The sequence below is a fragment of the Canis aureus genome, chromosome 5, assembly GCF_053574225.1.
Source record: "Canis aureus isolate CA01 chromosome 5, VMU_Caureus_v.1.0, whole genome shotgun sequence".
Lineage (NCBI taxonomy): Eukaryota > Metazoa > Chordata > Mammalia > Carnivora > Canidae > Canis > Canis aureus.
In genome coordinates this window covers 29,684,498-29,712,238 of record NC_135615.1, presented here as the reverse complement: position 1 = coordinate 29,712,238, position 27,741 = coordinate 29,684,498, and the positions used below count along the sequence as shown (strand labels likewise).

At 44.7% G+C, this 27,741-nt stretch overlaps 1 long non-coding RNA gene across 1 annotated transcript; it reads left to right on the top strand.

Annotated features, from left to right (window-relative positions):
• The first annotated feature begins 19,554 nt into the window (after positions 1–19,554).
• LOC144313371 (uncharacterized) lies at positions 19,555–27,474 on the top strand. Its single transcript, XR_013379031.1, has 3 exons — positions 19,555–19,632; positions 20,955–21,960; positions 24,044–27,474. It is a non-coding gene; the product is annotated as an uncharacterized LOC144313371 (long non-coding RNA).
• The last annotated feature ends 267 nt before the right edge of the window (positions 27,475–27,741 follow it).

Here is a 27,741-nt window from a genome sequence, read left to right as displayed (position 1 = left end):
TGGCCAGCAGGATTTCATATCTAGTTTAAAATCATCCATATACGAAGCACATATTTTATACATCTTCATTAGTAAACAGTGGAAATTTCTAGACTGATTCCATATCTCTGTTATTTAAAGGAGCTTTGGGGGAAGAGCAATTTTATAGCAACATAACTTGAAGTGGCTCATCCTTGAAGCTCTGGTTCTATTAAATTCCACCACCAAGTTCAATATTTATCTTGTCTTGCTGACACCCATCTCAGATGTGATCAGCTCTTCAGTCAAAACATTGTGTTTCTGACAACACTACAAATGGCCTAGGATCTGAGAATCAACATGCTTCCTTTCCACCCCACACCTCTTTCTCCTAAAACAAGTGTCCTCAGCCAGAATGCGGCTGGCAGATCGCAGGGATGATTCATGAAGTAGAATGGGATTCAAGTTGGCTTTTCCACTGGCTGTGCTGAGCCAAAAAGGAGCCAAAATGTGTTTGTTTCCACAAAACAAGCAGCTTTCACAAAGTGACACATCAGGGAGCGGCCACGAGGAGGAAGACAGTCTGATATTTTCTCTGCAACACGGCCTGTTTACTCAATGGGTATTTGCTATGTGTACTCCATCCAGGCGCCACACGAAACCCAGAAGTTTCCTTGCTGAGGCCAGGGGTCCTCCGACCAAGTCTTCGCCTGCTGCTACACAAGGGCTGAGGGGTCAGTCAGGGCCTTTGGAAACTCCTCTGAGACACCTCCGTCAGGAAGCTCGTCTCCAGTCACTGCATCGGATATTAGGACTATTCAGCCCTGTCCATGGTTTTGGTACAAATGCCTCAGAAACTGTGCTTCCTTTACACAGAGCAAGGGAGAAGGGACAAAATTGCAAGGCCCTGGCTGCAAGATGGCCTCCCCGCTGTCTGAGGGCAGTGGCCCACCCTGGAAACGGGGGGTGGGGAGGCCCAGCCTGTCCCATGGGGCACCCCCCAAGCTAATTCAGCAGCCTGGGCCAGGCCCTCATTATAACAGCAATGTCTCTCTAGGGGATTTATTTCCTTAATCGCTATGGTTGGTAGCTGGTCCTTCCCCATCATGCAAGAAAAAACTTCTCCTTCAGATTTTCCCTCTTTCAGACTAAGAAGTCCCAGCAAAATAAATCTCTCCATTTGTACTGCATTTCCTTTCTCTCTAGACCACAGGCATCAGGCAGGCAGGACGGTGCTCATCTGAGTCATTGCTATCACCCTATGTCCAGTCCATAGAGTTCTAGCTGTGTCTGGAATGTAGTAGTTGCTCAATAAATGAAAATTTTAAATGCTCCGATTACTGTTTGTTTGTTTGGTTGGTTGGTTGTTTTTTTTTCTGACCTCATCAGTCTTTTTTTCTTGTTGCATAATCAAAGTTATCTGCCAAAACAGCTGTGACGGCTGCTAAAGTATTGAAACACTCTCCAATCTCCAACGCGCACTCTTCCCAGACATCCTGGTCCTCCTGGCTTCTCACCGGTGTCTCTGTGGACCTTCCAAAACGTTCAATAACTCAGCAACTAAAGTTAGCAGAGGCTTCAGGTTCCTGCCATCAGTTAATGCCCAGCACCCTGAACTGAGCAAGCTAAACAGTATTTTATTTTATTTTATTTTATTATTTTATTTTATTTTATTTTATTTTATTTTATTTTATTTTACAGTATTTTAAATACATGCCTGGCTCCAATGATGCCAAAATCATTATATGATCAAGAAAAACACTCCAAGGGAGATAAATTTACATAATAACCCAGAAGTGTTGTCAGAAACTCCTACCTTCCATTCATTACATCTGAAGTAATAGTTGACAAGCTGTGGCCAAAGGTGGAACTTTAGGAACAAAGCTGAGAACATCAGGGAACATCAAGACTGGGAAGCCACACTCGTGGCAACACGGTGAAAGGGCTTTAATGCCCAGACAGTCTTTCCTGTAAAGAATACCTGGAGAATACTGTCAAACTTTTAAAACCTCCCTCCAGTGCTGCATTTATAGAAATAAAATTTTACAACCTCTTCAAAACTTTGAGAAGATACTCACTCGCTGAATAATTTATCAAGTTTTTTTTTAGATCAGAGTTTACTTGAGTGTCTTTATTATGTTTTGTTTTATTCATATTTTTAATTTATGTTACAGAATAGTAAGAAAGGCACTGGAAAAAGAGCTGGAGCCGAGCAAGTAAACACCTTCCTAACTAATGCTTCCATGTTTTTGCTCTCCATGGAAGCACATAGAAAAACAAGTATTTGTGCATTACAGTCACCTAGAGAGACGTTTATTTTGCAGTTGGCAAAGGAAATTTTCTGAGTTATTGTTTAAGAGACAGATTTCTAGCAATAACCCTAACCGTGGCCTCAGAACTATAGGTGATAAGCAAGTCTCTTTTTGGCAAGGTAGTGGTGGGGAAATGTGTGTATTTCCCATTACCTGACTTAGGAATTTTAAATAAAGGATAAGAAACAAAAAAGGCATCTTTCCAATTCAAGGCATATATAAGTCGTCTAATGCTGCAGGGTAATCCATCTTATGTAATATAATGAATTTAATCTTTAACTAATGAACATTTGGGTCATTTCCAGGTTTGTTCTCTTATAATCAATGAATTGTGATGAATTTTTTTGCATGTACAGATGCATATAGTTTTTATTGGTGAGTCAGAAGTCATGTGCATGTTTTTAATGAACAACACCAGCTGTAGAAAACTAACTATACCATAAGTCCATTTGTGTTTTATTTGCAAAGATATGTATATATTCATCTACGTATATGTGCAAAGGAGTGGTAATTTCTGGAAGGTCACACCAGAAATTGTTAATGGTAGTCACCTCTTGGAAGTGGGGTTGGAATGAAGGGAAGTGTTTTCCCTTTTACACCTGCTGGGTATTTTTATAATGAGCTTATTACTTCTATAATAATTGTTAATAAAATTATGCCCAAGTCAAACCAATACAAAAGTCCCAAATCAGTCGCATTCTGGACCAAGAAGCATTTTTGGCATGTGATTAGTGCCTTTCAAAACAAACTGGATTTCATGGGGAAAAAAAATCCAGAAATTGAAAAAATGTCTGAGATCCCATGAATTAGGACTTAAATCTGCACATATAGATCTCCTTCCTCCATTTCAGTTTGAAAAGTTTAGATTTGCAAAAAAGTAGAGCCCAGAGACTAAGCTTTCCCTCATCAGTTTGATCTGAGTGTTTACGGCCCTGGAAATATCAAGTAAGTTCCTAAATCTTTCTCATTCTCCGTTTTCTCATAGAGAAGTGAAGAAAATAAAAGGGTACAGCACTTTTTACCTCATTAAGCAATTGTGAGGGTTAAAGAGGTAATATACATAGCACTTAGCACAGGGCCTGAGGGAAGCACTCAATTAATGTTAATTATGTTTATATTACTATCATCATTTTATTAAAAAGGCAGCAAATCTAAAAAAAATAACTTATAGCATCATTTTGATTGCACTAAGGTAAACACAACATACAAATGAAAACCCTTCGATGGAAGAAAAGAACAAATAGTAATGGTTGTACAAATATCCAGGCTTCCCTGAGATGACATCTTCCATCTAAACAAATTGGTGTCCCTTGCCTGTGATTATGTATCACAGCAAAGTACCGTAACAAACCAACGCCAGTGGGTCAAGGAGCAATATTTCAGGGACACTAAATTTGGCACTGTTTGTATTCAAAGAGATAGCTGGTTAATGTTTAGACTACTCCAAAGAAAACATGAGAATCTGCCCTAAATGAGAGGACTCTGTGGACTCCCTCTACCTTGCTTAATTGCTTCTGTCTCCTGTTTGGTCTGTGCTGGTACTGGCTACATGGACTCCCCTGGGTGCATTCAGTACTGCGCAGGTCCAGGTCCCCCATGCAGCCCCCATGGAACTGGACTCAGCCACAAGAGCCGGCCCTTCCTTCCTGCTCTGCCCCAGTGGTGTCTCCATCAGTTGCCTGGAGTCACCACTTGGTGGCTAAGTTTGCTTTTGTTTCTGCTACCCTGTCCTGTTTGTCTATCCCCTTCTAGAGAATGAGCTCTTGAACTCCTTTGGGGTTGAGATTTGAACCCAAAATATCAAAAGCGTACAGCCCAAAAAAGAGGAAAAAAAAGTGTTCCTGTTGCCAAACGAACAATGCAGAGGAATATCAAGTGGAAAAGCAAAGATGCCCCCTCCAAAGTTAAGCATTGTTAACATCTGGTGTGCCTCCTTCCATTGACTTCACAAATATTTACTCGGCACCTGCTATAAGATCCCTGCTCCCCTGGGACATTCACTGAGTGTGTGCACTGGGGGTTGGAGAGACGGACAATAAAGGAAAGAGCAGATACATAGAGGAAGCAATTTTCAATGGCAGGTGGTGCTGGGGAAGGCCTCCCGGGGCAGGTGTGACATAAGTTAGCACGCAGGTAGGGAACTTGGTCGGTGAAGGACTCAGAAGGAACACTGCCAGAGAGGAAAGCGCGTAAAGGCCAGAAGTGGAAAAAGTTTATAGTGTTTGAGTTTCAGAAAAGCCACAGGGTGGCTGGGAGCTCAGGGAGTGAGGACAGGTTAGAGGATAATGAGTTGGAGAGGGAAGTAGAGTCAAGGAAAGTGAGCATTATTCCAGAAATCACAGAAAACTCCTAAAGGAAGGAGCATGGTTAGATTTTCATTTTGAAGGGGTGACTCTGGCTGCTCCTGCCCAGAACAGACTTTGGAGAGACAAGAGTGTCATGAGAAGCCCACTGAAGAAACTGCCCTGGTCCGGGCAGGAAAGGGTGGCGTGCATCCCTAGGGAAAGGCATACAGGTCCCCAGCTAGAGACTCATGCTGGGTATCAACTGACCGACCAACCGACCGACCGACCGTGAGTGAGTGAGTTGCTCATGGTGGCAAACAGTTAAAAGGGATCATCTGAACTGCACACTGGAAAACCTTTTCAATATTCACAGGGAGCATTTCTTTAGGGGTAATGTAATAACCTGGTTTAAAGCATTTACCTTGTCTTGGCAGTAAAAGTGTGCAATCACTTTTATAACCAAGGACTTGCTTTCTGCAGCCCTAGGGCACTCATCTGTCACCCAACTAATAAGGCCTGGATTAACACACAGAGTCCCCAAGGATGGGTCCCCTTTGCAGAAGCAAATCCAGGGCTGCCCCCTGAGCAGATCTGTAAGAGAGCACCCAACTGCTTCCAACGCCAGCCAGGTGAGGTTGGCTCCGTATCGTCATCACTTTCCAGGTACAAGGCACACCTCTCCCCTCCTACCAGGACCAATCCTGCCCTCCTTCCCCTATTCTGCTGCCTGTCCTCCTACCCTGCTCTGGCTGCTGACATTCCCTAACTCGTTCCTTGGGTACCTGGCTCTAGCTCATGGCGAGTGGCCTAGCTGAAATTCCTGGCCTCCAGAGGGTGCCTACAAACCCTCCAGTTTCAGATTTAGGAGGAACCCACCCCCAAATATTTGGAGGTGGAGAGCAGAAGATGGTCGGAGTCGATCAATACACGCAGATTTTGGAGTTACCCCCATCTCCACCCCGTGTATATAAATTCATACATAGTCAGTTCTGCTGTATCTTTTCTTTTCAAAATGCACTTTGGAAAATGCAAAATGTAGTAGAACTGAGATATTGGAGAATGATCTTAAATTAACACAAGTTTCCAATTTTCTCATATGAAATTTCATCTGCAAAACCACGAGCATATGCAGCTGAGCCAAGCAGCATAGGAGTCTAGAAAACACACCCACCTCAAAGGACAACCGAGGGCACCAGATTGGGGACCCACCACCCACACAAGGTCTGCAGCCTCTTGCACATCTCATATAACCCCTCGCTCCGCCTCAGGAAGAGGAAGCCACAACTCTTCCACAGGCAAGCTTCAGAGCTTTTCCAGAAGCACGTGCCACATTTATTATAGTATTTCTGTGTTTCTTACCTATGTACCCTATAAAGCCCTACTGCTTTTTGTCTGAGTTTCTACCTTTGTTTACAATATGTCACTGATGAAATGTTTGAGTGTTTGCCTCAACCTGTTTATTCTTGAGAGCCCTGTGGGTTTGGTGATGCTGCACAGCCCTGCAATTTCTAGGAAGGCACAGGTAGGACACCTTACAGAAGAAATTACCTATAGTCCCATGTATATGTAACTTCGTCCAACCCAAATGAAATTATACTATATGCTTGTTTGGCAACTTGCTATTGACAGGATTCAGAACATGCCAACCCAGAATATGGTGCCTCAGCATATGAGGTATTTTAAGCTGAAGGAGTTTGAGCAAACAGCAGAAGCAGGATCCTGGTCACTCTGATATTTCCCCTCCTTCTCCCCTGAAGCAGGTCCAAAGACTGTCGTGTGAGAGGCGTCTTTATCTTCGAGATGCTGGGGTGCTGGAATATGAATGGAGCCCTTGCTACATTTCCCTTCTTCACTACACTCAGTTCATGCTCTTGGTCTTGGTCTATACCGTCTCTCCACTACTGTCCACTATGCATGAAAACACTCAGATTAAACTCTTATGGTCCTCATTTCCTTCTGAGGGCTCCATGTCACATAGACTTTTATTAAATACATGTGTATGCTTTTCTCCTATCCAGCTGTCTTTGTCAGTTCAATGTTCAGACACAGCCAGGGACCCTAAGAGAGTCAGGGGAAGTTTCTGTCTTTGCCCTTGACACTGTCTTCATTTAACAACGAGTGTGGACATCACTTTGCTAACATAGAGCTTGGAACCCAGATTTATATGCTATGTGTAGATCTACACATAAATATTATCTGTAAAGACTGTATCCATGTGCTATGATCAACATTTAGGTGGTTTATGTTTTTTGTTGTTGAAGAGAACTTGCCGCACTTGGGTCAGTGTAGGTGTCAGAGAAATCCCTGCAAGTGCAATTGCTGCGTTAAAGGTACACACATGTGCAATTGCTGCGTTAAAGGTACACACATTTAATTTTTATATTCCACTGACATTGGAGATCATCAATTCTTTAAAGTTTATGAATCATACAACTTAAAATGTATATATATTCTGAATAAACAATGGCTAGTTAACAGTGACTAGTTAACTTAGTTAACATTGACTTATCACCATTGGTCCATTAATTGTGACAAACATACTACACTGTAGTAATATGTTAGTAATAGAGGCAACTGGAGATAGGATATATGAGAACTATGTACTGTTTTCTCAACTTTTCTATAAAACTGTCAACAAATTACAAAGCTTATTTAAAAATATTCCTAGATACTATCTTATGCTATTTGTGTATCTTTATTAATGAAGCTGAACATATTTGCACATGTATATAAATCTTGTGCCTTTTGATTTCTGTTCACTTCTTTTCAACATTCTATCTCTAGGTATGTATTAGACCATCTTTTTCTCCAAGTTTCTATATAATTTTGTGTATGTGCTCTTTCATGATCTATGAAATTTAGTAAAATCTGTCCAGTTTTCAAGACTTTGGGATTTTATGGCTTTCTAAGAAAAGACCAACTCAACTCACCATTGCATTTAGAAGAATTTTACTCACAATTAACCTAAAATATTTCTTTCAATTAATTGATGAGCCAATTATATTACTCTGCTTGCACTGCCACAACAAAATGCCACAGATGTGAAGCCACAGGGTGGTGGGGAGTCTTAAATAGCAGACATTTATTTCTCAGAGTTCTGGAGCCCAGAAGTCTGAGATAGGGACCCAACAGGGTTGGTGTCTGGTGAGATATCTCACGCTGGCTTATACACAGCCACCTTCTTGTTATGGCCTCTTCTCTGTGCAAAGATAGAGAGATCTCTGGAGTTTCTTCCTCATCTTATAAGGACACTAATCCCATCAAATCAGGGCCTCATCCAGTGATATTGTTTAACCTTAATTGCTTCTCTGAAAAAGCTCTGTCTCTACATACAGTCATGTGGGGGTTAGGACTTCAGCATATGAATTGAGGATAGAGATGCATGATTCAGCTCATAAAATCAATCAACAGATATTTATTGATAAGGGATTAAATATTTCGCACCGTGCTCACTGAGATAGAGAACTAGGCCTCTGATATCTGCCAATTTCCAATCTAATCTTACAGATACGGAACAGCATTTACAAGAGTTGGAAATTTGCAGATTCGAGAGCTTCCCCGGAGGAAAGAAAACACAGTGTAATGTCTACACTGCAAAGTTTCCGCTGTGCATCCCAGCACACAGAGCTGTACCTTGAAGTGAAATATATCAGTACAGTCCTCATTCTCTAATCAAAGGAGACTCGTGAGGTGGATATGAAGGTGAGCTCATAATATATGGAAGAGGAAGAGGGAGAAGGTGAAGATTCTAGAAAATACTGGTGTACAAACAGAAAACGGATGCTAGGGATCCGAGGCTTGCCAGATGGTATACCCCTGCCCCCAGCCCCCCGCTTGGGACCAGAAGTAACAATTCCACATACATTGTACATATTTTTCCTCTGAAATACTCAAAGCATTTTTAAAATATTTGATGCCCTCTCATAACTACACTGAGATAGAAAAGAAGTACATATCTTTTTTTTTAATTAAGTGGTGATCAATACCTAAGGGGATTCATTCTCACGAATTCATTTAGTAACTATTTTGCTGAATATCTTGTTTGCATAAAAGAGCCTCAGATGGGTGAGAAAGTAACAACTAGTAGAAAAGAGAACCTACCTGGAAAAAAACTAGGTCTCTGAGTTGGAAGAAAGTAAGAACTTGTCAGCTTGGAGAAAGAGTCTTCACCCACTGGGGTCCCCAAAAGGATCCGCAGGACCCTTCCCACAAAGCTCCCCAAGTAGCCACCACCACCACCAGAGCCAGGTTGGGGCACTGGCCAACATCTGTCCCTTGCACTGTTCTGTGCTGCTTCCATCGTCATGAGCAGCCTGAAAGCTCATGTCATACCACTGTTTGTTTTTGAGCTTTCTTCATTATCAGTAAAGTAAGAATCATGTCTATTGCTATGCGTCTACATCATCATTTTAATAGCTCCACAATAAGGAATCTTTCCAATCAATAGAAACTCTGGGGATAGATAGATATAGATAGATAGATAGATAGATAGATAGATAGATAGATAGATAGATAGATACAGACTTATATCTCCAACTGGTTCTTTTTCTCTGAAGAGCCCAGATAATACAGTGGGTATTCAGAAAGGGGTTTTAAGAAAACCCACAAAACAGACAACCAAAACTAGTGCATGTGGAGTGTGTACACCTGGTTCTCTTTGCTGAGGCTGGAGAGATTGAAGTGAAAACAACCAGTTGTCATACTATGATTCTGCAGGAAAAGGTAAGTGTGACAAGAAACCTCCAGCGACACTCAAGGCTGCAGCACCTAACTGAATAACGTCCGAGGGGACAGCCACAATGAATTTTGCTTTGTGTGAACACTGCCTATTTACACCGAGTATCAGGTGTGCTTCAGAATGGCGAGGCTGCCATTAGCCTTGACCAAGGTAAGGACCTTCCCCTCCCTCCCGCCGGCAGTGGTGAAGAGGAGGCTTGGGGCCCCAGGAATAGTTTTTCCTACAGAACCTTTCAATGGCAACTTTCTCTGCTCTGATGGGCTTCTCTGGAGAGTATTTCCAGAAAGAGTTCTATTTGAGGGTTCCCTTTGGTGCAGGAGGCTCCAATTGCTAATGGTGATGATTATCCTTGTCATTATCATTAAGCCATTCATTTGATCGTGATTATTTTATTTTCTCCATCCAAAACCGTGCTGTGCCTCTTTGAAGAACTTATTTCAGGTAATTATCTTAAGGGCTCTGTGAGGTCGATTGATAGGACTGTTCCCATTCTGTGAATGATGAGATCCAGGTCCTGGGCTTAAGAATTCCCTGCAGAGTCAGCGGGAGTCAGAGCTACCTCTGCTTGATGAGTGTGCCTCTTCCCCTTTGCCACCCTAATGTTCTAGCTTCGAGCTCATTCTAAGGTAGGCATAGAAAGAAGACCAATGGGATGTAAATCTACAGCAGAGACCAGCAAACTTTGGAAACTGCCAGAGAGTAAACACTTTAGACTTGGTAGGCTAGACAGTTCCTCATAGCAGTGTGAGATCAGCCTGATACAGTACAGAAACCAATGAGCATGGCTCTGTTCCAATAAAGCTTTATTGATAAAAACAGATGGAGGGCAGATATGGCCCTCAGAACGTGGTTAGACCATCCCTATCTGCAGAAAGAACAACAGATGGGAGAACTGGTTACAGAAGTTGGAAGAAAGTAGCAATGGCAAATTAATGACCCTATCTTTAACCTCAGAATCCTTAAATCTAGCAAGGAATGTCAGGTAAGCCTATTTAAAAAGGGGGGAAAAGCCCAGAGATTCAGAGAGAGAAAACCCGAACCTAGAAAAAATATAAAATGAAGGTAACACGAATCATAAATTTCTAGGAGCAAAACGAGTCGGGCACAATTCAATTAGCCCAAGTGTCTCCGACAAAGCAGGCACAGAGCTGGGTTTAAGGCAGAGTAAGGAGTGGAGACTAACAGAGGCACAAAAGTCCCAGGTCTTAGGATTTCTGAAATTTGTATAACAGAGAAGGACTTAAGACCCTGGAGCAGAACTACAAAACTATAGGTAAATAAGCAAAGGCATTTGTGTGCTTAAAAAAAAAAAAGGATGCAGTAAATAAAATTTCATTACTGCCCCCCTCCAAGAGAGTGTCTATTAAAATAAATGTCATCTGGCCAGACTAACAAGCGGCTAAGTCTGAATTATTGATTACCCTATGAAAGTCTTCGCTCAGAATGTTCCGTGGGTTAATGCAATAATCCAACCCATTTCCCCCCGTCTGTCCTCTGCTCTTCCTTCTCAGCTGCAGTGTCTGTCAGCTGTGAAATGTAAACCATGTCCTGGTTTTATCTGGAGTCTCTCTCACTCTCTCTCTCTCTCTCTCAATGTAACCCCGGGCTCTCGTGCATCATCAAAAGTCCCGCCCTGAAAGCCTAGAGAATCAGCTGGCAAAAAGGAGAGCAGGCTCAGTGCTATTTTCCTACAGAGTAATTTTCTTTTCTTTTTTTTTTTCAGAGTAATTTTCAAATGGAAATTGGACGCAGTTGCATGATGGGGCTTTTCTTCTCTGCTTGGAGCACCGGACTTAGCAGGCTCCAAATCCCCAGCTCCGGGCAGGGCACACACTTTTCTGGGTGCTGGTAGTGACAAATTTCTGTTGCGAGAATACTAGGAATTGGGGAGTCAGGAAAGGGGTGTGGAGCTAGGGGAGTGTCAAGGGATTCGCGTTCCTAGTTCAAAGATGACCAGGTTGGGAGATCCAGGTTAATATCGTAGTAAAGTGGCCCAAGCAGGTGACAAAAATTACTATCCCGGAAAGAGCAAAATCTCCCCCCTCCCCAAAGAATATATGATTGGTTGAGCCATCAAGTCCATGAGGCAAGAAATGGTCTGTCTCCCTGGGTTTACTGGGTCTCCTCCATTGTTCAAACCGATCTTGGGTTCCCGGACCTTGGCCCTGAGCTTCGACTGAGGTATTCACCTTGTGTTAACACATTGACTTTCTTGATCAAACTTTACTTAGACTCTTAACTTTGTGGGGCACCTGGATGGCTCAGTGGTTGAGTGTCTGCCTTCGGCTCAGGCTGTGACCCTGGGGTCCTGAGATCGAGTCCCATGTCGAGCTCCCTGCAGGGAGCTTGCTTCTCCCTTTCCCTGTGTCTCTGCCTGTGTGTGTGTGTGTGTGTGTGTGTGTATGTCTCATGAATAAATAAATAAGATCTTTAAAAAAAAAAAGAATCTTAATTTCATTGCCTACAGAGCCGTGTAGCTAATTGTACGAAAACCGAGTATCCAGGTCATTGTCGCAGAACCTGACTGACCACTTCTCTTGGCCTAGAACCCCCAACAATGGCAGTCACTTCATTCAGACCCCATAGCTATATGACACCTGAACGTGGACCGGCTCTGCCCACTATGGCAGCTGCTGGCCACATGCAGTTTCCGAGCATCTGGAACATGCCATGCTGGACTGTGTTGTGCTTGAGTGAAAATACACACCAGGTAGAATGTCACAGAAGGTACCTATCTCTGTTGTGATTTTTATATTGGTTACATGCTGAAAAGATAATATTTAGGGTACCCTGGATTACATAGAACATTTACATGAAATTCACCTACTTCCTCTCACTTTTTAAATGTGGCTCCTGGAAAATCCAAAATCACCTTTGTGACTCACATTACATTTCTGTGGGGAGGCGCTAACCTGAAGTTACAGAATCTGTAAGCAGGTGACAGAGAGAGTGAGCTCAGATGCACAGCATCGTGGCAACCCACCAACCACGTGATCGGAGGGCGACGTTGTTCACCAAAGGGGAGCAGATCTCACAGGTTATGGTCAAAATGGTCTTCCTTTCTGTCCTTGGTAAAAATGAAATTATTTTCAAGTTAGGTGTCTAACATTTGCTGTCTCTTACTTACAAGCCAGAGCTTTGCCATTCCTGTCTTGAAAGGAAGCCTTCCTTAGGAGAGGCAGGCTCTCTCTAGGTTGGGTGAGCCCCATGGGGAAGGGTTTCAGGGAGCTTCATCCCTGAATTCACAGCTCATCAACAATGACCGGACTTTAGGATTTCTGGACAAACCCTCATTAAGTGGTAGATGTTAAAGGCTTAAAGGAATTGAAATTTGCTGTGTTGGTGCCCACAGATACTTTGGTCATAGCTTTGAAATCAAACCACGATCATAATTCTTCCACACTTAAGAACACCCCCAAATAAGATGTTATCTTAGCTGAATTTTATTTTTTTTAAATCTTATTTATTTATTCATGAGAGACACACACACACACACACAGAGAGAGAGAGAGAGAGAGAGAGGGAGACACAGGCAGAGGGAGAAGCAGGCTCCCTGGAGGGAGCCTGACGTGGGACTCCATCCCAGGACTCCAGGATCATGCCCTGGGTCAAAGGCAGGCACTAAACCACTGAGCCACCCGAGCTGCCCTTAGCTGAACTTTAAAAGAAAAAGTCAAGTATCTTTTAGGACGGTGATTCTTACAATGGAGTAGGATGAGATGGGATCTCCCCAAACAAGGTGGGACCCTGCCCCATGGATGGCACTGTTCCTTGTTACTGATGGGATGGGTTGATAGCCTCAGGTATGACAAGTGGAACAAAAAAGTTAAGAATAAGTACTTGAGTTCAATTCACTAAGCACTCCTCAGGATCTCCGTGGCCCCCTTCCGTCCAACCCGGGCAGAGCCATCCTCCTGGGCAGACAACCTGTGCCTCTTCGTGGCGCCCACGGGGATGGGCTTCCTGCTCGGGTACTGAGCTGCTGTCACGTCCTGGAGTTCTTACCAATGTCTTTGAACTGGTGTTTTGTTGACGGAGGTCCAATGGGACGAGCAAGTGCAGGAGCAGAAAGTTGTCGCCCCACAGGCTCTCGTTGGCTGTTGAGTCACCCCCGACATGAGCATTCAGGATTCCCCACGAGCATAAGATTCCAGGTGATCTATAATCAGTGGAGTTCAGGGAGACTGCGCGTGAGAGCAAGGCAAGCGTGCTGCATCTGTGATGGGGCAAGCAGCGCTGCAGACAGCCCCGAGAGGCCGTCCTTTCCGTGTGCAAAAGAACTCGGCCTCCAGTGCACAATGAAAGCACGGCATTCGGAGAAATAAGAGGATCTGAGGGATCCCATGCACGGCAGGTCCCTGGATGGGCAGCCGCACAGGTGGACAGCGATGCCACACAAGAAAAGGATGGATGGCCCCAGAGCTCCTTTGCCTTTTGCACTCAGTGGCCCAGCCTAGGCTAATGATGGGTAGTATTGCTAGAAGGTGTACCCGCAGCTGGAACAGGGAAAGAGAGGGCCAGCAGGCCATGGTGGGCCCATCGGGTGGGCCGCCCGGTGACCTGGTCCGAGGGCACATTCTGTGTGATTACGTCCAAAGGAGAACAGGCTTAGGTGTAGGTGTTCCATCCATCGGTAATGACACAGAGACCAAGCTGCGGGCGTGCAGTCTAGTTCCCAGACGTCAGAGGCTGTTTTCTCCCCCCTCATGCTGTTTGGTTAAGATTTTTTTTTTTTTAAAAGACCCATGTGAATGTATAAGCTATGAAAGGTGAACTGGGTAACCTTACTGATTCTGCATGTGAATTAAATGCATGGATATCTGCATTTAAAACTGGCATGCAGAGTATGAACACTGCAACTCAGGCTAATAACTTAAATTTTTTATTTTTCTTTACTTAGATCAACATGAAACAGCAAATAATAATAGTAATATGAATTTAAAAACATGAGAAATTGAGAGAGGGACGCCTGGGTGGCTCAGGGGTTGAGCATCTGCCTTCGGCCCAGGGCATGATCCCGGGGTCCTGGGATCGAGTCCCACATTGGGCTCCTTGAAGGGAGCCTGCTTCTCTCTGCCTGTGTCTCTGTCTCTCTCTGTGTGTGTCTCTCATGAATAAATAAGTAAAATCTTTAAAAAAAAAAAAAAAGAAGAAGAAGAAGAAGTTGAGAGAAAGAGACCATGGAGGAAGAGAACCAGCTTTACATTTTAGTGCTTTTAGTGACACTTTTTCCTGCTTTTTGAACAAGGGGCCCTGCATCGTTTTCATTTTGCACTGGGTCCCACACATCACGTAGCTGGCTCTGTTCCTAGTTCTTTACATCTCATAACCCTTGACAGTGCCCTAAAGAGAAATTCTTAAACTCCCTGATTTTCTTTCGTCCTTTGGAGATCGTCAGCTGCCACCTGTTACCAAGTAGGCCAATGTCACGGGAGTTCAGATCCCTGTGTGTTCCTTGGGAGGTGGTGCTTTGGTGAGTTGGGTGAATCCATGGCCTCCTGGCCTCCTTCCAGGTCCTCATCCCTCAGCCTCCCTCTTTGCAAGGTGTAAGCAGAAGCAGGAAGGCTACTGAAGGAGCATCTCTCCCTCTGCCAGAGCATTCCATCTATGTGTCTGACTTCCTACCATTACCCTGCTTTTTGGGTTAGGGATTGCTTTTTCTGTTTCCCAGGCCAACTTCCAAGTTGCTACTCACTCTTCTGATCAATATCTTATTTATAAACAATTTTCCACTGCTTATCTCCAGGTGCCCTATGAAGCCTTAGTCCCAACCTTTGATAACATTGATCTTTGGTCCAGATTGAGAGTGAATCTCTTTCTTAGAAAGGCCTGTCCTTATCCCTTACACAAAATACAGCTTTGCAAAATAATTTAGAGACAGATATTTGAACAGAGATTTAAAGTGACTTCGTGCCACACCAGATGAGACCAATCAGATAAACTGCACTAGAAAATTCAGGGCTTTGGATGCCCCCTCCCCCCGACTTTTTCTTTGACCAAAAGACCTGCCACTCTTATGTTCAGGTAGTATCTGCTCCATGCAGAAAGTGTCAGTGGAAGATTGGATAAGGCCTCACCCAACGTTGCGATCCTGTATCTGCAAACCGCTCTGACGTGTCCTTACTGCTCGATATAATTAGCACATGAACCATCAGACACGTAATACAAAAATCAGCAACCGTAATCTCCCCATCTAGACAATGAGCCTCACGAGTGCGCTCACCGAGAGGCTGTCATAGAGTCCAGCACTGAGTGGGGTTCACGGTCTCTGCTCATTTGTCCCCACTTACTCAGGCCCTGCATGGAATTGGGGCTTCCAGAATGCACCACCCAGGTGATTACCTGTTTCAAAATCAGCAAGGGCAAGGTTTCTCTAAAATTTGCTTTGGGGGCTCACCCTCTGTTTTTTTTTTTTTTTTTTTTTTTTTTTTTTTCACCCTCTGTTTTTATAGTAATGTTTCATTACTAAAATATGCATCTACCGTAGACACATACTGGTGTAAAGAAATCACAGACACTCACCACCCGTTGCCTCAATCCCTCTTTGGCACATGTTCTTTGAAACTTTTCAATATGCGCGCACACGGCCATTCCTCAGAGCAGATACATACACCCACAAATAGCATCATTTTTAGCAAAGCGTGTACATGGATTGTATTGGCTCCTTTGCTTTCTCCAGGGGGGAAAGAGAATACAAAAGAATTAAAGGATCATGTCCAGGTATAAAAGCACAGGTGGTACTCCCACCCTGGCCCTCTCTCTTCCCAGGAGCCTAGAAGATGTCGTTAGCAACAACTATTAGCAAACCATCTCCCCACAATTGGCCTTGTTTCTATTAGTAACAATAATGTTTAATGATAAGATATCCAGGAAGATCAAAATAGTCCTTGCTGATTTGAGGGCAAATCATGCAGGAGCAAGAGTAGATGGGATGATGAAGCAGAATGGGAGTGGATTATGGCTAATTCAACCTCTCGTGCAGAAAAAAAAAATTCTAGATGTGTTTTGTTTTGACTCACTTGAGTCATTGACTCCTGAGTCATTGACACTTGCCACCCATTCAGTGAGGGGCCTTTGTCTGGGCCCAGACCCCCAAGGAGAAAGCCACAAGGCATGAGGCGTGGAAACTGAGAGGCCAGCCTTCTCGCTGCCCGGGTCACTGTGCCCTCCCCACCAGCCTTCTCTTCTGGGCACAGGGCTGTGCCTTCCGGAAACTCTCCCCAGGCGCTGTGACGCCATTTCACAAAGACAAAGTCTTCCTTTATTCCGTTAAAGGAATAAGGAGAAAGGCCAGGAGAAAGACCGTGGTGTGATCAAAAATGAAAAGACTACTTTGCAGGACGCCTGGATGGCTCAGTGGTTGAGTGTCTGCCTTCAGCTCAGGGTGTGACCCTGGAGTCCCAGGATCGAGTCCCACATCGGGCTCCTTGCATGGAGCCTGCTTCTCCCTCTGCTGTGCTTCTGCCTGTCTCTCATGAATAAACAAATACGGTTTTAAAAAGAAAAGACTACTTTACTGAAGGGAAAAGAAAAGAATCTTTTCTAAAGGCCATTAAATGCATACTGCCCTACTAGTTCTAGTGAAAGGTTTCACTTAACACCTAAATTTATCACTGGGCTGAGCTGGGGTCTCCCCAGGAATCCAGATTTCTCATTGTTTGTTTGTTCAAACACAAGGCAAGTCAGGAGCAATTTATCAGCACAATCCCATTGAACCCGGTGGCTACTTGTTTCCGCCTAGTGGGACTGAGTTGCTGTTGGCAGGAACACTGGACGCCAATTCCTTCTCTCAGTCCTAATCATGCCTGCCTTCTTATGTACTCACGGGATCTGCTGTCATATCCTTCATGCACAGGAACCTCCTTGGATGCTGCTCCCCAGGGATTCATCAAGAACGAACATTACAGCGTCCCCACTTCTCTGATGGGTCAAATGCTCCCTGTTACTCTGGGGATGGCAGAGGGTGAAGAGTGGACACCAACATGGGGCTCGGGATTGTTTGCTTGCCTGTTTGTGTAGGTAGGGACCTCATTTCTGTTCCAAGTAAGATTCTGATTTGAAAAGAACTGTCTGCTGCATGTCCCCACAGAAGCAATAAAATTCCCCCCCTCCCGACTCCCCTAAAATTCAAAGAGGGAGGGAGTCTGCTTCATGCTCATCACCTCTCTCCTGTCATCGGGGTGAATGGGGATGCATGCACTCACTCCCAAGCTGGCTCAGTGAACAAGCAGTGAACATGTCCCCGCAGCAGAAGCAGAGGGGGCTTTGATTGGTTCTTCCAAACAAGACATTTTTAGAGTTGTGTCTGTCCCTTCTTCATTTGGGCCCCATTCCTCTTAATTTGGGCCTGTTCTTGCCTCCAGTTGTGAAGGAGATGGGTCTTCGGAAATCTTTTTTTTTTTTTTCCCATGCTTTTATGTTATATATGGGGAATGTGATGCCTGAGGAGTTCCCGTTACCTTATTTGGGGAAACACGCTACTCAGTTTTTACAGTATTTTTTACATTGTGAATCTTTAAAAATTGGTTTTCCAGGAAAGCACCAGTCCTACCATGGACTCTAGTTTGTCTCTAACACCCAGAACATCCGAGTTACCAGGAAACAATGCTCGCCCCGAATGGTGGCTAGCGGAGAATTGATACCCTGTGGTTTCATCAAATCTTAGATACCAGTTGAGTATAAGACACTCAATTATTGTATGTGGTACTAAGAAAAAAATAATGCATACACAGAAATTTCTAAGATTTCTTCACATTAAGGAAATGATGATTTATATCATGTCTTGACCTCATCGCTGATTGCCTTTTCCACGATGCTGTCATTTGGGGCCCTAAAAGTATTTTTAAAAAACAAAACATAAAAGGATAAAAGTCCTTCCACTATTCTCTGGTATTTGTTTTCAGACTTCCTTTGCCTGGCTGGTCTGACAGGCAGCCGTGTACACTGTCCAGGGAAGGAGGACCCTCCCTGCATGTAGGTGCCCTCTTTGAGATTCCAGAAAGCACTTGGTTGCCGCTTTGCAAGAACGTAAGGAATTACAGACATTCCTTTCATGACAAATCCTTGTTTCCATACTACCAAATTTGTGCCTCCTCTGTCTTTCTTTGGACTCTGTAGCTTCTCGTTTTAATGCCAAATCATACTGTAATCCTTCTCAGAGACATTTTAAGCACCCATTAAACCATTAAACACATATGGTTGTGGCAATTCACAGAATGCAGCAGACGTGGCCGAGATAACAGGAGGTGCGAATGGGTTTGTGGGAGTCGACAGCAGTGGTGGCTTCCCCGGGAATGCTGCCTGGTCCTGCCTTGCCCAGCACACAGCGATGGGAAGATGCATTCCACTTTCTGCTTCACTGAAATTGGTGGTGGGGGGGGGGGGGTAGGTGCACAGAATGGGGTAGGTGCACGGGATGGTACGCAGGTAAGTGCATAGGATGATGCCCAGGTAGGTGTGCGGGAAGGTGCACAGGTAGGTGAGCAGGATGGTGCACGGGTAGCTGCGGGGTAGGTGTGTGGGTATGTGCACAGGATGGTGCAAGGGTAAGTACGTGGGATGGTGCCCAGGTAGGTGTGCGGGAAGGTGTGCAGGATGGTGCGCGGGATGTGCCCGAGTAGGTGCGCAGGATGGTGCGCGGGGTGGTGCATGGGATGCGCACCTAAGACATTGGGCAACACTCAGGGTTCCTCTTTGGAAGCCTATTGTTCCAGCCCCTTTGAAGCTGGGATTTGATGTCCCCCTTCAAATTACCAGAGGCCCTTAATCATCTCCCAAAGAAAAGGTCATGGAGGCAGATTTTAAAAAGATGGTTTCAAGTCAGTAGCAGCATTCCTCAGCACTGGCTGCACGTTGGAGCTAACTGAGGAATTTTGAAAAACTACAAACAGGGGCGCCTGGGTGGCTCAGGTGGTTAAGTATCTATTTCGGCCCAGGTCATGATCCCAGAGCCCCGAGTTGGAGCCCTGTATGAGGTTCCTTGCCCAGCAGAAAGCCTGCTTCTCCCTCTCCCTCTCCAGCTCCTCCTCCTTCTCTCTCTCTGTGTCAAATAGCTAAATAAATAAATAAGTAAAAATCTTAGGAAAAAAAAAGAATACAAACAAACAAAGGATGCTAGCCCCAAACGCATTAAATCCGAGTCTCTAGGGATGGGGCCCTGGCACCAGGCACCAGGTGATTTTGGAAAGGTCTCTAGGAGGCACCAGCGAGCCGGCCAGGAAGGAAACTACTGACAGGAACACAAGCAATCTCTTGGATTTCCAGAGAGCCAAGTCCTAGTGCATGTTACCCACGATGAAGAGCATGCATCTTCCTTGGAAACATCTGGATGTGGCAGCAGGTGGGCCAAGGGTTTATTGCATTTGGACCCCCCCCCCCCCCGGTGTAGGCACCTTTCCCTCTCTCTTCTTTCTTTCTTCTTTCTTTTCTCTTTTGAATGCCAGGCTGGCAATCTGGCTGCACAGATCTATTTTAGCCCAGCCACACACTGAGCTTTTAAACCCTTCAAACTGTGTTAAACCGTGAACGCCCTATCATGCATAGAAAATAGACCTTCCAGGATTGTCTGAGCTCAGATCCTGATGGCAGATGTTTGGGCTTTCGGGGGGTCCTCCCTGGCCCCTCCCTGGGTTGGGCTAGTCAGTTCTACTCTATCTCCCCACCCCACCCCCACTCCGCTCCTTGGAGATGTCTCCCCAGCCCTAGGCTCTGACGGCTACGGACACGAACAACAGCGCCTGAGACTCTGCAGGATTCCAGGGGCTCCGCACAACCACTAGTTAGCTGCAGACAGCACATGGCAGATCCAAAGGAGGGTACCTGAGCTCAGCGCCAGGGACCAGAGTGCTGAAAAATACTTATCATAGCCTCATAGCCCTTGTCTAGCACTTTCCTGGGGTGTGTTACATCTTGTAGTGGTGCCAAGATTGGCAAATGTCTAGCAAGGCCTTGGGGTCTTCCATCATAAGAGGAGAGATGTTTCAGGGGCGCCTGCGTGGCTCAGTGGTTGAGGGTCTGCCTTTGGCTCAGGGTGTGATCTTGGGGTCTTGGGATTAAGTTCTGCATTGGGCTCCCTGCAGGGAGCCTGCTTCTCCCCCTGCCTGTGTCTCTGCCTCTCTCTGTATCTCTCATGAATAAATAAGTCTTAAAAAAAAAAAAAAGATGAGATATTTCTATCAGAAAGGAGATCTTTTTATAAAGATCCCACAGCCTTCTATTCCCACCCTTTTTGCACACTCTTTGGTTTGTTGGTTTCCTAAGCCTACAGACCCTGCATGATTAGGAAAGGGAAAGCAACCTGATTGGCAGGACTTCAGCTGGAGAGGGAGAGAGAGAATTTCACATGCAGAAACAGGGGAATTGTTTAAAATTTATTCTCCATGTGCCATCAATATATTTTCAAGGAAAACAGACGATAATGTGCTCATTTTTTAAACTTCCTTTGAGCTTTTGACGGAGGAGGTGCTGTTGGTGTCTCTGCATATTTTATTCAGATTTTGTCAGTATAATTTAGATAATGGTCTGTTTAAGAGAATTAGATAATCCCACCACTTGAAGGCGATCCATTCCTACGTCTCTTCACCAGGTCTCTGAACCGTAGTAAGTTTTCTTTTCTCTTCATGGACTTAGGATACGTTTCTTTGTGTAACTTCCTTTTCACAGGGCGAAGACACTAGACATGGCTGTGCGTATCACAAACAGCAGAAAGAGGAATCTGTGACCTGAAATCTCTTCTCCTTTCTCTTCTTCACACTTGGATAGCTTTTCTGAACAACCCATGGCATTCAGGGGAGACTATAGCTCATGGGAATGAAACAGAGAGAGATATGGTTTGTAATGAATTCTTAATCTATGCCATGAGACATAACGTTCTTTAAGTTAAAGAAGTCATGGCCGACCATATGTCGCTGCCACATATAGTACAATAGATATTGTTATATGAGATTGAGCACATTGCCTAACCTCGTTAGGGCTCAGTTTCCCTGTTTATGAAAGGAGATCTTTATAGTATCTTCCTCAGAGGGTTTTGTGAAGATTAAAATGAATATCTAGGAAGAAGCTAATTAACTGATGAGTATTCAATTGAGCACATAATACCATGGTAGTTAGATGCTGTCGTCACTAACTCTGTTCTCCTGACGTGCTATAGGTAAGAACAAAGTACAAACAGCAGGTTTCTCCCATAACTTACAATTTACCTCCTCGACTTTTGTCTGGGATCTGAAACTCAGAGACCGAATTCAGAGAGCACGGTGAACCTGACTTTGAATCTGGATCAATTCCTGAGGTCAAGGGAAAAAGAATTCTTGTCCCCTCTAGGTAAGAATCTCGCTGGGGTAAGAATCAAATTGACGTGAGACAGGTTCACAGGAGAAAATCCAATTTAACAGTGTACCTACTGGGAATCCACAGACATGGAAATTGCACAGTGAGGCAAAATGAGGCATAGACGCCATCCTGAACTAAGGAGAAGGGGGTAGGGGTCTGGGACTTCAAAGGGAAAGAATGCAATTCCCAGGAAAATGAAAAAGAAGCAAGCATTTGGTAAACCGATGTTTGCTGGGCCACCCAGAAGCCACGGGACAAAGAGAGGACCTTGATGGAACAGACCTCGCGAGGTTCCTTCGGGCCACCCCACCTGCTTCCTACCATAACGCAGTTATCTGTGGTGAGTGCCCTCTTCCTGGAGCAGGTCCTCTACCTAAAGTCTTTTTAGGCAGTTGAGCGGGCAGGAAAGAGCTTTTCCAGAATCTGCTGGGTCTTGATTGCTTTTAACTGAAAATAATCTCTATGCCAAAGTGACCCATCTTGGGGAGGCCTGCCTTTGGCCCTACTCTGTATACGGGCAGATTTGATGCAGTCATCAGAGGATCCAGAGGCATTTGAGGCTCCCCTTCTGTGAGTTCACCAGAGCCCTCCTCCACATATTAATCCCCAGAACTCCCTCCTAGCAATGCACTGTACAGTTTCTGGTTTTCAAGCATTATTATTTTACATGCCAACTTTATAACATCCTGACAACATATCCGTGTTGACCAAGAAAGGATTCACTGAACCTTTACGCCTACAGGCATTTATTTTGGCAATTATAATTGCACTTCTGAAGACACAGACTTGGGTAAAAATCCTACTAATGGTCTAAGGGAGACAAGGGCAGAGGCTGAGTTACATAGGCAAAAGGCTACAAAGGCAGGTCTCACTCAGGTCCTCTCTGCCAAATGGGGATCACAACTGAGTTAATTTGGATTGGTTGGGGGCACTGCACAAGCAAGGGATGGAAACTTGTCGAGTTTCATGGGCTCCTTTCAAAGTGATGGGTGCTGCTGATCCAGAAGTCATGGTGAGGATGGAGTGAAGTCCAGGCTGAGGGCTTGCAGCTGACCAGAAGGTTTTTAAAAATTTCATGGTTTTTCCGATGAGGATGTGCACAAATCCTCCTCCCTTATGGCCTCCTGACCCTTTTTTTTTTTTTTTAAAGATGTTCTTAGCTAGGCTTGCTCGCTCCATCGTGATGTCTCCTTTCACATTAGCAACACCATTGTTACAGAGGAAAGAGCCCCAGAACCTGGGTGAGCTGCCCGCCATCCCTCAGTGAGTGAGAAATTTAGGGATGGGACTAATTTTAACCCCCATGCTTTCTCCAGCGCAAGCCGTCACTGCTGTAACAAAGTCAAAACAGCCTTCTTCACATCAAGGAGGCAGGCACACAGCTAAGAATCCCTAGATCAGTTTTTTTTTTCAATCTTAAAGTTATTGAGTGTTGCTATGGGGACACAGCCCCCTCGTAATATCCTTTTTGCTGCGTGGCTTAGGCAAAAAATAAAATCCACGAGTATTCCATTGCTTGACTTGGGCTTTCTCTTTCAACCTCTTCCCAGTTGTCACCTGTAGATACCCACCGGCCAGTGAATATCAACATGGACTGGCTTTGGGGTCTTGCCTCTTCTTTTCCTACCTGACATTTCTTGAAACTGACAATGAGCCTTACGGGGTTGGGGAGGGGAGCAGAAGGCTGGAGAAGCAAGTTGGGAGTGGAGTTAATAAATTCACTCAGGGGAGAAACTAGCTCGTAACTAAGAGCTTATATTTGATATCGAGCCAACTCTGCGTTCTCCTGAACAGCTAACGGTGTGACAACCTTCGGGGAGGAGCATCCCTTCTCTGTAGGCAATGCATGTGGTTTTCCAGCGGCCTAATGCATCCCCGGCACGATGACATCTGTGTTCCTATTTAAAACTCAAGGGTATACCACCTTTTTCTATCTGAGCTGTTAGCTTTTAAAAATACTTAAAAACCAATCAGCAACTAAATTGCATCTGAAGAGCTATTTCAATTATAGAATGGAGGCAGTTCCTCAGCAACCAAAGTATTTAAGAGCCGCAAAAATTAATGTGCATTTTAATGCTGATTTTCAGAGTATAATACACTTTGTAATTCATTTAAATGTATTCTGTGTGTTCTATTCTGGCTTCAGGCACAGCAGCAGTCCTTGAGACATTATAAAACTACATTTTAAAAGTTGTTTTTTTTTTTAAGAGAAAAGTATTTAAAATCTAAGAAAGATAAACTGAGTGAAAACATAATTGGTCAGAATCTGAATACAGATGAGGTCTCTTCCTTGAATAACACCACTTAAAAGCACTCCCGTAGAACGATCTGTACCCCTTAAACAGACAACCTGCCGTTTGGGTCAGATCTAATAAAAATCTCATCTAATTGCCTTTTCTCTTCTCTTCGGATTTCGGACACAGCCTTCGGGTTTTCCAGCCACGCTCCTCATCGGAAGCTCCTGACTTGGCAGATAAATCCAGTAGAATTAGCGCCTCCACGGATGGTGTGTTTTAAAACTGAGTTAATCAAACATAAACGCTTTGCCCCAGAGCAATGGCAAGCAGTACATATGTCGGCAGCCCAAAGGAAGGAAAGTCAGCAAAGCAGACAGCTGCTTTTGCTCAGCGGTTGCCAACACCAAAGATGAAATGGATGTGCGGGGGGAGGATGGGAGCCCCCAGCACAGGGCAGGAGGTGCGACATGGATGTGCCAGCCCGGGCCACCTTTCTGCGAGGTCTTCAACAAGAAACAAGGGGAAGGATAAATTGCAACCAGAGGACATTAGAGGCAGAAGAGCCCTGTGCCTCTTCTTGGGCACTCCCTTTATCCCTTCACCCAGCAAATGGGCTGGCATTGCCCAGGAAATGACTGCAGACTCCCGGAAAGAGCCGCGCGCAGCCCACAACCCTGGCTCCCAGCTTCCTACCAGCCCGCAGCGTGCATGGAAGTCATTTGTCTCTGCTTTGTTCTGCAGCCATCACAAAACAGAAAGAACACATCCTTCTTTGGGACTTCTAGTGTGGGACAGGGTGATTTCTGACTTTGCCGGGTCCCAGATTCTGGATTCTTGGGGTTTTCATTGGCTGGAGCTGCGTTATGATCAATGACGTGCACAGACAGAGAGCGGTGACCTTCACCTGCCTTCCCCTGACTCCTCCTTCCTGAGGTTTGTACCCCTCCTTGTCCCTGAAGTCAGCACGGCTGCAAAGGGAGCCAACCGTGCACCCAACACAGAACCTCCTTCCCCGGCCCAGCCCGTGAGCCACCCTTTTCCGACCCATGCTGACGTCCCCGGGTGCCCGTCAGAGAAGACAAAAGCCATTTAACCAGCATTTAATGAGCACTTACTGTAAATGCAGAGTTAGGGGGATAGGGAAATGAATGATGGGTGAGCCACAGCTTCACCCATCAAAGAGAACCAAGTCCAGTGGATTGGAACTATCTGGGCATTCCATGTCTCTCACCTAAAAATAAACATTCTCTCAAACTTTGGGAAGAGTGGTTACGGGGTTCAGTTGAACTCAAGAGCCGAAGTTAGCACTGTAAGTTTGGAATATGGGATGAGCATAGATCTCCCGACCTGGTCTCCAAAGGTAGGAAACCAATCGTTGGGGATCTAAAGAAATCTCGGGCTAGCTCAGCCTGGCTCATGGGCTGGTCTGGGAGTCTGCTTTTCTGAGCTCTGGGTTCCCTATAAGGTACCTCTGCTGGGGAACAGGACTCTACAGTTTGCACGCTGAGCCATTACAACCCTAGAGCCCTCGCCCCGGGCCCCAGAGGATCCCCCGTCCCCAGGCATACCTAATATGCAAGTCCTGACACAGCCCCGGTGCCTCCTGCCCGGAGATCTCCATCTCCAAGCTTTCTCTTAGGAAGCCTTTGGGCCTGCTTCTGAGCCATCCACAGTGGCGGCTTTCATCCCAATACCCACTGCTATTCCTGACTGAGCTGGGAAACAGAGAGAGCTATTTATAAGCATTCTGGTGGCAATTTCCACAACGAGGAGGTGAGGCTGGTTTCTGATTTATGCCTTTCTAGCCAGCTGTCCCTTGTCATTTTACACATGCTGGCATGACATTTCCCTCCAGCCAATTTAATCCCGAAAAGTTTTGTTTCTTTCACACGTGAATGAAAAGTAAGCCTTTGACTTGAATCATCCCTCGCCCCTTGTAGAACTGTAATTTCACGGGTTCCATCTAATTTGTACACGGGTGTCTCGCTGAGCTGCGGGAAGAGGACGTGAACTCTCTTTAGGAAGGTTTGTACGGCTCACGACGGGGAGCTTCTTTCGCGGGGTGGGTGGGAGAATGAAATTAAGAATTTGGGGAGTAACTGGGATCTGAGTGATTTTTCTTTTTTAAATAAGTGTTCCTTCTCCACATATTTCTGAAAGCTAAAAATACAGCGAAAGCATGTACTCACAGCTAGTGGAAAGCTAAGCAGATTGAGAACTAGACAAGGAGGAGATATCATCCAATAATCTAAATGTCTCAAGTCAGTAGGGTGATAGATACCAAGTAAACCCACCATGTGAAACAGTCACCTGTAGATGAAAATGTGAATCATGGAATGGATGGACAGGTGTGCGGACAAGGGGTGGACATGATCCTGGGCCTTCAGAAACTTGAATGGTTGTAAATTATAACAAATCTCCAAGGCTCTCTGGAGATTCAATACAGCCAGAGCTTTGGCTTCAGCAGAGGCACTGAGTGCCAACTACCCCTTGCTTGGCGGTCCACTCTGGTGTGGCTCTGCACACGTTCCTGTTCACACTGCCCTGTTGGTGGTGTGGGACGGGGGAGCTTTGAGGATGTGAAATCATATGTCATGAAATGAATGAGGAGATAAATATGAAAGATACTCTAACTGTGAAATCCTTTGAATTATTTGAAATAAACCTGCCACTGACACAACAGAAACAATATTTTAATTTCAAGGGGCGCCTAGGGGGCTCAGTCGGTGAAACGCCTGCCTTCAGCTCAGGTCATGATCTCAGGGTCCTGGGATGGAGCCCTCCATCTGGTTCCCTGCTCAGCGGAGAATCTGCTTTTCCCTCTTCCTTGCCCCTCCCCTTTGCTTGTGTGCATGCTCTCTCTCTCTTTCTCTCTCTCTAAAATGAATAAATAAAAATCTTTAAAAATTTTAATTTCAGACCTGAAGGTGGGACCGACTGAGGACCAGGGTCTCAGTCCCAGAATAAAATGCTACCCACATCTCCACCTTGTAAGTGTGTTCAACCAATACTCATTGAATAGATGGGCCAATGGATTAATTGGGTGAGGTCTGAGTGAGGGATTCAAAATGATATTTTGAACTTTCCAGAGAATGGAAGTATTTAAATAAGATTCAACAGTACCCAGGATGGCAGGGACAAAATTTCTTTATTAAAGGAAGTGCTAAGAGAACCCAGATGGTTCTCACGTTTTCTTTGTATTCTCAGTTATTGAGATGGATTTAGGAGCCAGGTAAGACAACAGCCGCCACAAAATGTGAAAAGCCCGAAAGAGTCACAAAAGTCATCACGAAGCTCGGCAGCACCTCCCAAAACACTGGGAAATTAGCGCTTTTAAATCACAACATAAAAAAAAAAAATCACAACCTATTTCAAGGACACAGAAAAGCATAGAGAATAAACTCTGTTAAACGGAACATTTAAACAAAGCATCAAACCCCTGCTTTCCCTTTCCTAATCCTAATAGGTCTTCCTTTCAAGAAATAACCACTCTGATGAAATTGATGTTAATCATCCTAGGAATTTTTTTTAATTGAATCTACTTGCCAGTGTGTGTATCCATAAATGATGCATTGTTTTTGCATCCTTCTTACCTTTTTAATAAACACTGCTGTATATCGCACCTATCTTTCCCTAACTTGTTTTTCATACTTGTGTTTGGGGGATTTATCCCATGTTGATTTATGTAGCTCAAGGTAATTTATTTTTACTGATGTAGAGCATTTATTATACTTTATGAATATGCCATGATTTACATCTCCATTTCCCTGGTGCTGTGTATTTCAGTCATTTTTCATGTATTTATTTATTTTCATGTTCCCTAACAAGGCTTCCCTGGACATTTCTTTTGGTGTTTCTTGGAGTGGTCAAGCAAGAGTAGCCCC